The sequence below is a fragment of the Hevea brasiliensis genome, chromosome 15, assembly GCF_030052815.1.
Source record: "Hevea brasiliensis isolate MT/VB/25A 57/8 chromosome 15, ASM3005281v1, whole genome shotgun sequence".
NCBI classification, from domain to species: domain Eukaryota; kingdom Viridiplantae; phylum Streptophyta; class Magnoliopsida; order Malpighiales; family Euphorbiaceae; genus Hevea; species Hevea brasiliensis.
Window position 1 is genome coordinate 55,922,641 of NC_079507.1, and position 9,319 is coordinate 55,931,959.

The following is a 9,319-nucleotide window of genomic DNA, read 5'->3' on the forward strand; positions in this document are numbered from 1 at the left end:
ATCCATTAGGGAGCTCAGCTCACCCTCCACATACTCATCAGCATAAAAATAAATGGGAGCTCAGCTCCCTCATCCAATCCATCCAACATGCATAGAATATTAAGTTTACAGGTCCAAAAATAATAATTTAGTTTACAGACGCAAATCAAATAAATATTTCTAACACATACGGAAATTCTAAGATTTAACAAGTTTATACAAACATAGTAATCGACCTGCGAGGGAGAAAGCAGGTTAACCTAAAAAAAAAATATCCTCCTATGGCCTGTAAAAGTTTTTGAACAGGAGTGAGCGTTCGACTCAGAGAGTAAAATATCAATTTTAACCATAATCTCTATAACTATCTAAAACTAATGCACCCTGTAGAGTGAAATGCAACATCAACAACATTTTCACATCGTAACATCAAAAAGGTAATTTGGAGCACTCACACACTCGTAGTATAAAACATAACATATGGGAGCTGATCCCCTATACAGCTCTCTTAAATCCAACCTGGTGCCAGCGAATTACTCAAGCTCGGACTTCCACTTAATAACCAAATCGAGGGTCCCAGCGAATTACTCAAGCCGTGACTACCCCGTCCTATCCATAGTCCACACCACATCACACGCACGCCAACGCACGCACACTGCTCCAAATTACCACAACAACATCCATGGCACATCAACAGTTATGAATGCAACATAAATCGTGCCTAGAGTTTAACTACATAAATATATGCATATAAGTGATGCATGGGCATGCTTGAACATATAATAATATCGAAATTACAATTAAAATTAATATTCTACTCACAGACTTGACGATGGTCACTGAGGCGGCTGGGCGGAGGAAGAAGGCTGTCCTGGCTCACCTGACAATTTTATTACAATCATTTAATAAATTTGACTCAATACAAACAAAGAAAAAGACCAATACGTCCTAAGTCGTGCCGAAAATCCGGCAGAGTCTCCCCTATACCTAGGACCTACCCAACCTGCAAAAGGGCTCAAAACACACTTCTATATTCACAATCCATATGTCCACAACTCAATCACATCACACAGCCCCTCCTGGGCCCACCAAATCAATCATCCATCACAATATGTAAAATTTCAATTTAGTCCTTATAATTGATCATTTTTGCAAAAACTGCTCAAATAAGCTCTAAAAATTATAAAACTCGCTCATGTCCTTAGAAATATTACTAAGCTATTGCAAAAAGAATCGTAATTTTCTAAGCTGCCACGAATATTTTATGGATTTAAGCACTAGAAAATTACGAAAAAGCAAGGTTCGGGTTTACCTTTGCCGATTTCGACTTCGGGAACGCGCTCGGGATGCATGACAATGGTGGGATAGCCAAAACCTCGATCCAATTCGGAGATTTTTCCGGTAGCTGGTCTGTCTGGCCGGAAATTCACAGATCCGGACAACTGTCGAATTTCCGCGAATTGAGGATACCTACAAGAAGCCCAATAATAATATATAAAAAAATCAAGGGTGTTACATTCTTGCCCCCTTACAGAAAATTCGTCCTCAAATTTTACACAAGGCAGAATAAAGTACATGATTACACATTAAACAGATAAAGGTACTTGCTACGCATGTCCCGTTCTGACTCCCAGGTGCACTCTTCCACTGACTGGCTCCTCCACAAAACCTTAACTATAAGGATCTGTTTTGATCTTAGCTGTCTCACTTGGTAGTCCACTATGGCTACAAGTTGCTCCTCAAATGTCAAGTTCTCCTTTAGTTCTATTACATCCGACTGTAGAACATGAGAAGGATCGAGAATGTATTTCCTGAGCATGGAGATGTGAAACACGGGATGAACGTGAAAAAGGTTGGGTGGTAGCTCCAACCGGTAGGCAACTGCTCCAACTCTATCAGTAACCTCAAAAGGTCCAAATCCAATATACCGAGGTGCCAACTTGCCCTTCTTTCCAAATCTCATGACTCCCTTCATTGGAGAAACCTTCAGGAATACAAAGTCGCCCACTGCAAACTCCACATCCCTCCGTCTGGGGTTTGCATAACTCTTCCGCCATCAAAGTCAAGCTACTGCTCTCGATTAAAAGAACTATCTCTGAAGTGTACTGCACTAGGTCTACATCATGCACCTTCGCTTCCCCCATTTTCATCTAACACAGAGGAGACCTACACTTTCTTTCATATAGTGCCTCATAGGGTGGCATCCCTATGCTGGAGTGATAACTGTTGTTGTAGGCAAACTCCACCAAAGCTAGCTGCTCATCACACTGACCTCCAAAATCCAAAACACTCATGCGAAGCATGTCTTCCAGTGTTTGGATTGTCCTTTCAAACTGTCCGTCTGCGAGGTGGAAAGCCGCATGAAGTTCAATCAGGTGCCAAGTGCCTCCTGCAACTTTCTCCAAAACCGAGAAGTGAACTGGGGCCCTCTGTCAGATATTATGGAAGCCGGAACTCCATGCAATCTGACCATTTCTCGAATGTAGAGCCGGGCGTACTGTGCCACAAAATATGTAGTCTTCACAGGCAAGAAGTGAGCTGATTTGGTTAGGCGGTCTACAATTACCCATATCGAATCATATCCTCGCGTGGTACGAGGCAACCCAGTCACAAAATCCATAGAAATCATTTCCCACTTTCATTCTGGGATAGGGAGCTCTTGCAACTTCCCTGACGGTCTCTGGTGTTCAAACTTCACCTTCTGACAAGTCAAGCACTTGGACACAAAGTCTGCTATATCTCTCTTCATGCCATTCCACCAATAGCTATCTTTCACATCATGGTACATCTTGGTGGAACGTGGGTGGACATTGTACAGTGTATAGTGTGCCTCTCGCATGATTTCATCTCTGAGATTGTCCACATCGGGCACATACATCCTAGAACCTTGCACTAGGGCACCATCATTGGCAAATCCAAACTCACCACCTTCACCTTGCTGTACTCTTTCTATGATCTTCATTAATTGTTGGTCTCTGTATTGGGAAACTCTAACTCTATCTCACAAGTCTGGCCTCACTGAAAAATGAGCCAACAAGACCCCCTCATCTGAAAGATCTAGGATTAAACCTTGATCCATTAACTCATGTACTTCCTGAATCAACGGTCTCTTCTCTCACAAATGTGCGCCAAACCGCGTAAGATTTTCTCGCTAAAGCATATGCTACTACATTGGCCTTCCTGTGGTGGTACCGATGGTGCAATCATAGTTTTCCAGAAGCTCCATCCATCTCCTCTGTCTCAAGTTTAAATCCCTCTGTTGGAAGATGTACTTCAAACTCTTATGGTCGGTGTATATCTCGCACACTTCACTATACAAGTAGTGTCTCCAGATTTTTAGTGCAAAGACTACAGTTGCCATTTCCAAATCATAGGTGGGATAGTTCTGCTCATGCCTCTTCAGCTGCCTTGAAGCATAAGCCACTACTTTTCCATTCTGCATCAAAACACACCCTAGGCCAACTCTGAATGCGTCACAGTACATGGTGTATCCTTCACCGCTCATAGGTAGTGTTAACACAGGGGCAGTGGTTAGACACTCCTTATCCTCATCATTATAACTGACTCTATCTAGCTCTCTTCCTATCCTTTGCATCTTATCCACTTCCCTTTTCCTATTTTTGGTATTGTTGGTATCTTTTCAACCTGCTGTACTTATTCCTTAATTTTAGTCCTATCTCATCCTTACACCTTTTCCTTCAAAGATGTCTATCCCATCATCAACTTTAACTTTCTTTTTATTTCTTAGTCTTATCTTGATTACTAGTTTCATTACTTCGAGAATTCTAACCCTATGATTTACTCCTACTAGCACATTCTTCACCTTATGTAACATTTATAATTACCCATAGAAAATTTTTCTTGTATCCCCTTTTTTTTTTCCAACTTAACTATCAGAACATTATCATTCCCTACCAGCCTTAGTAGGAAATTGCTTATCCTGGATGAATATGAGCCCCATAAATTATAAGTTCCATCTGAACTAACACGGCTGTAGGAAATATGTGTCATGCCTTAATTCCAAACAAGATACTTCACGTGTTCATTCTCCTTAATATAATCATATATACTACCCATAGCTTTTTAAACTTCAACCTCAAATTACCCATCAGCAACAATTTCATCTATTGAAACTCATCCATAAATAGTACTTCATCTAGCTCATAGTTTAAAACAGTCGCAAGCCTTAGTAGCTAACTCAATTTAACTCATGTCATTACTCTGATCGTCCTTTCATACTTAACACTAGGTATGCACTTACTGTCATTCTCATATCAGGAAATTGTATATGAATTGGTGCCTATCAAAATCTCAAATAACTAGGTCTCCTTGCCTCTTCTCGCTACTTATATAACGCTCTGGAATCAAAAACACGAGCTAAACTTGAAAAGAAAGAAAAATATCTTTTATATTCAACTACGCCCGATTGTCCATATAATAACGTTTAACCTATGTTTCTTAGTCTTTCTCTTCAAATTTCATCATCTCCTAGCACAATTGTGCTCTACCTATAAGGTATCATCTGCATGAACCCTTTACTGTACCATCGTCCTTCCTGACATAATATTTTATAATTTATTAACTTTACTTATACTCGACCTATGATTCATATCTATCATCGTTTATATTGTGCCCTTAACCCTTGTTGAATCCTGAAAGATTTCTCTCGCTAATAGATTCTTCCAACACTAATTCCACCCTTATCTATGGTCATTAATTTGATCCTTAAACTTTTTAGTGATTTATTACCATCCATACTTGTCACTTTTTATTCTACCCCTACTGTTGCTCTGTCGTTATTGCTTCACTGCAAAGTGATTGATCACACTAAAAATGTTTGCCTGACATTCATAACGAACCTCTAACTACCTTCTCACTATCTCAAAAGTCTAACCTAAAACCTATGTGTCATTATCTATCATTCTTTTCCTCTCATCATACCTATTTGATCCCTTAGACTGACTTTTATTCAACTTACTGCTTACTAACTTCTCTTTCTCTACCTATTTAGGTAGTCCGCAATACCATCGCACACCTTCTAATATTTACTCATTATTATTGTATTCCATACCTCCATCACTTTTCTCACTAATGTGGTCTCATTTTGGATTTTCCATCCTTGTCATTCTCCTTGCCAAGAATAACACTTAGCCTATCCTATATCTTAACTTTGTTCCTTTTATTATGCGCTCTTTAGGTTGTCCTTTCATTTATTTCCTTTGTCTTACCCAAAATAGAACTTGACTATTCTATCCCTGGTTCCATTCTTCTTCCTAACATAACAAATTTGTACTTGCTAACTATATCTTTCAGAGTCTCTATCGCGTTATCATATGTCTGTGCTACTCAGATTTGGTCCTTTGACCACTCTAGCTAGTACTCCCACTGGCACTTAGATTATATTGCATCTGTAATCAATTATCCCAATTTTCATTCTACACTTTCTCTATATACTGGCCTTCTGTGATTTATCTTCTCTAATTTATTACTCTTAACACTATTATAATTAGATTATACTACTGTTTGAACAATATGAAGTTAGAAAGGAACTCAGGAAATTGCAGTCATACCTTTATCGTATGATTTCTATTCTTATCCTTTAGCTTACATAATACCCTTACTACCTCGAGAACTGATTCTGCAGTAATTTTATTTATTTATTTATTATTATTATTATTATTATTATTATTATTATTATTATTATTATTATTATTATTATTATTATTATTATTATTATTTTCCATGTTTACTCAATTCCAAAACTTAAGATTTCGGGCACCCAAACCCGTCATCCAATTCAAAGGATTTACATCCATCGTGATCTGATTATATATGATTCCTATAATGGAACTTGTATCCTCTCCAGGATACCCGAGCCAACTACTCTCTACCACACTCTACAGTCCCATCTGGGGCACTATTTTGTGGGTCACCATTATTAGTAATAACTTTCGATCCCTTCTGAAAAGATAGGACTATACCCTAACTTGCTGCAACAAAGGTACTACATTTACCACCTTGCCCAAAACCATGTCAAACTAATCTCTCTTATCATATCATAGCTCAGAAATCATATATTCATAGTTTCCTTCTCTAGGTAGTAGGGTTGTACTTTATTCCATCTTGATACACACAAGGTATACTATTCTCACTAAGCTCTAAGCAAAATGTTTGTCATCTTGCAAAACCATCCAAAATTCCATACCAAGACTAGATGGTCTCACTCTATAGGTGTCACCTTTACTTTGCAACTCTTCAGTAACTCTAGCTCATGCTAGGTAATGGTCACATGACTCTAGTTACCACCCAACCGTGACCTTCGATATTCTAGCTCTAGATCCGTAACCAGGAGTTCCCAACTCCTTTGCAGATATAGAACTCTGTTCTGGCATTACTATACCAAAACAGAGACTGCCTGCAACATCCTCATCATAAGCACTACAGGGAAGTACGTAGCTCTACACAATAATCTCATGTCTGCATCTGTGTCTGCAGCAATGGACATCGAGAATATTGTATAGTTACTACGATACGCCCCGCGTACTAGGTCTCTTAATCTCTTATCTCTCTTGAATCTTCTATTATCATAAACTTATTCTGTCTGGGTCATCCACTGATGACTGCCAGCAATGGTATCCTCATCCTTATCTAGGGCAACTGTACTTTCAAGACTCACTTTTATGTACTCGTGCCTTGCACGAAATAGGCACACCATTTAAACCCATACTGACGAAAATATAGTATTTATTGGAGTACGTGTTTCCAACGTAGACCTCAATAAGTTTGCTAAACCTATTTCATGTTTCTATGTACTCTACGAAAATCAAGACACTAACTGAGGTAATCTTATATTTCCCGAGGTATAACGTAGAATCTAGAAACAAAGAATTACAGGAAAAGACGAAACAGAATCCTATACTCCGCATGTGACTCCTAGTAGACTCTTCCCAACACTTAGATAATTTTTCCCTATGAATCTGGAGCCTAAGCTCTGATACCACATCTGTCACGACCCAACCTATGGGCCGGACCGACACTAGGACCTGGGCCAGCCTAAAGCCCCCAAGGCCCGTAGTAAGCCTAACTGTTCATTAACCCATCTCTAAGGCCCATTTGGGCCCAAATTCAAGAAAACAAACGGACAGAGTCCGGCCATAAAATGGACTTTCCAACGGGGAGTTTTCGACTCACCCGACCTGTAAACACAATAAACAATCCATTGGGGAGCTCAGCTCACCCTCCACATACTCATCAGCATAAAAATATATGGGAGCTCAGCTCCCTCATCCAATCCATTCAACATGCATAGAATATTAAGTTTACAGGTCCAAAAATAATAATTTAGTTTACAGACCCAAATCAAATAAACATTTCTAACACATGCGAAAATTCTAAGATTTAACAAGTTTATACAAACATAGTAATCGACCTGCGAGGGAGAAAGCAGGTTAACCTAAAAAAAAAAATCCTCCTGTGGCCTGTAAAAATTTTTGAACAGGAGTGAGCGTTCGACTCAGAGAGTAAAATATCAATTTTAACCATAATCTCTATAACTATCTAAAACTAATGCACCCTGTAGAGTGAAATGCAACATCAACAACATTTTCACATCATAACATCAAAAAGGTAATTTGGAGCACTCACACACCCTGTAGTATCAATCATAACATATGGGAGCTGATCCCCTATACAGCTCTCTTAAATCCAACCTGGTGCCAGCGAATTACTCAGCTCGGACTTCCACTTAATAACCAAATCGAGGGTCCCAGCGAATTACTCAAGCCGTGACTACCCCTCGAAGGATTGGGTCCCAGCAAATTACTCAAGCCGTGACTACCCCGTCCTATCCATAGTCCACACCACATCACACGCACGCCAACGCACGCACACTGCTCCAAATTACCACAACAACATCCATGGCACATTAACAGTTATGAATGCAACATAAATCGTGCCTAGAGTTTAACTACATAAATATATGCATATAAGTGATGCATGGGCATGCTTGAACATATAATAATATCGACATTACAATTAAAATTAATATTCTACTCACAGGCTGGGCGGAGGAAGAAGGCTGTCCCGGCTCACCTAACAATTTTATTACAATCATTTAATAAATTTGACTCAATACAAACAAAGAAAAAGACCAATACGTCCTAAGTCGTGCCGAAAATCCGGCAGAGTCTCCCCTATACCTAGGACCTACCCAACCTGCAAAAGGGCTCAAAACACACTTCTATATTCACAATCCATATGTCCACAACTCAATCACATCACACAGCCCCTCCTGGGCCCACCAAATCAATCATCCATCACAATATGTAAAATTTCAATTTAGTCCTTATAATTGATCATTTTTGCAAAAACTGCTCAAATAAGCTCTAAAAATTATAAAACTCTGCCCCGCGGTCCTTAGAAATATTACTAAGCTATTGCAAAAAGAATCGTAATTTTCTAAGCTACCACGAATATTTTATGGATTTAAGCACTAGAAAATTACGAAAAAGCAAGGTTCGGGTTTACCTTTGCCGATTCCGACTTCGGGAACGCGCTCGGGATGCATGACAATGGTGGGGTAGCCAAAACCTCGATCCAATTCGGAGACTTTTCCGGTAGCTGGTCTGTCTGGCCGGAAATTCACAGATCCGGACAACTGTCGAATTTTCGCGAATTGATGATACCTACACAAAGCCCAATAATAATATATAAAAAAATCAGGGGTGTTACACTTGATTAATTTCATAATAAATTTTCTATTTAATAAAATTATGCTCATGCTGTCAAAATCATTAATAAAATAATTTCATAAAACATATATATATAATAAATTCATTAAATAAAAATTTTATGGTACAGTGCACTAGGGTGATAATACCCCACATCATCAAAGGCCAGATGGTAAGCGCGCTACCAAATATTAGATACCTTCTTCTTCCTTCACAGATATCAATGCATATGATACTAATGCAAACCATAAACTGTAATGATACATGACTCGACAATGCAACCTAATACCGTGATAGTCCACGGTGGGGCGGATAATGTAAGCAGAATCTGACGCAGTACCAATTCAAAATAAAAAATCAATTTGTACAAATCAATCAAAATCAATAAAAATTTCAGATAGCAAATAATAATTGATAGTGCAATTTCAATAGTGTATTTCAATAGTTTCAGAGAGTCAATAAGATCAAATCAATCTCAAATCAATTCAGTGTAACACATCGGTAAATTTTATAGTCAAATGTCAATTAATATAAATACATTAAATGCCTGTTCTCAGAATCTTAATGGGTCTAATGCAGAGATAGTTGACAAAATTAATTATTTAATTAAAATC

At 38.6% G+C, this 9,319-nt stretch overlaps 1 long non-coding RNA gene across 1 annotated transcript; it reads right to left on the reverse strand.

Moving 5' to 3' along the window:
- Positions 1–523: 523 nt before the first annotated feature.
- LOC131173983 (uncharacterized) lies at positions 524–8,663 on the reverse strand. The gene is made up of 2 exons (XR_009144332.1): positions 8,503–8,663; positions 524–856 (listed from the first exon to the last, which is right to left on the reverse strand). It is a non-coding gene; the product is annotated as an uncharacterized LOC131173983 (long non-coding RNA).
- Positions 8,664–9,319: the final 656 nt, after the last annotated feature.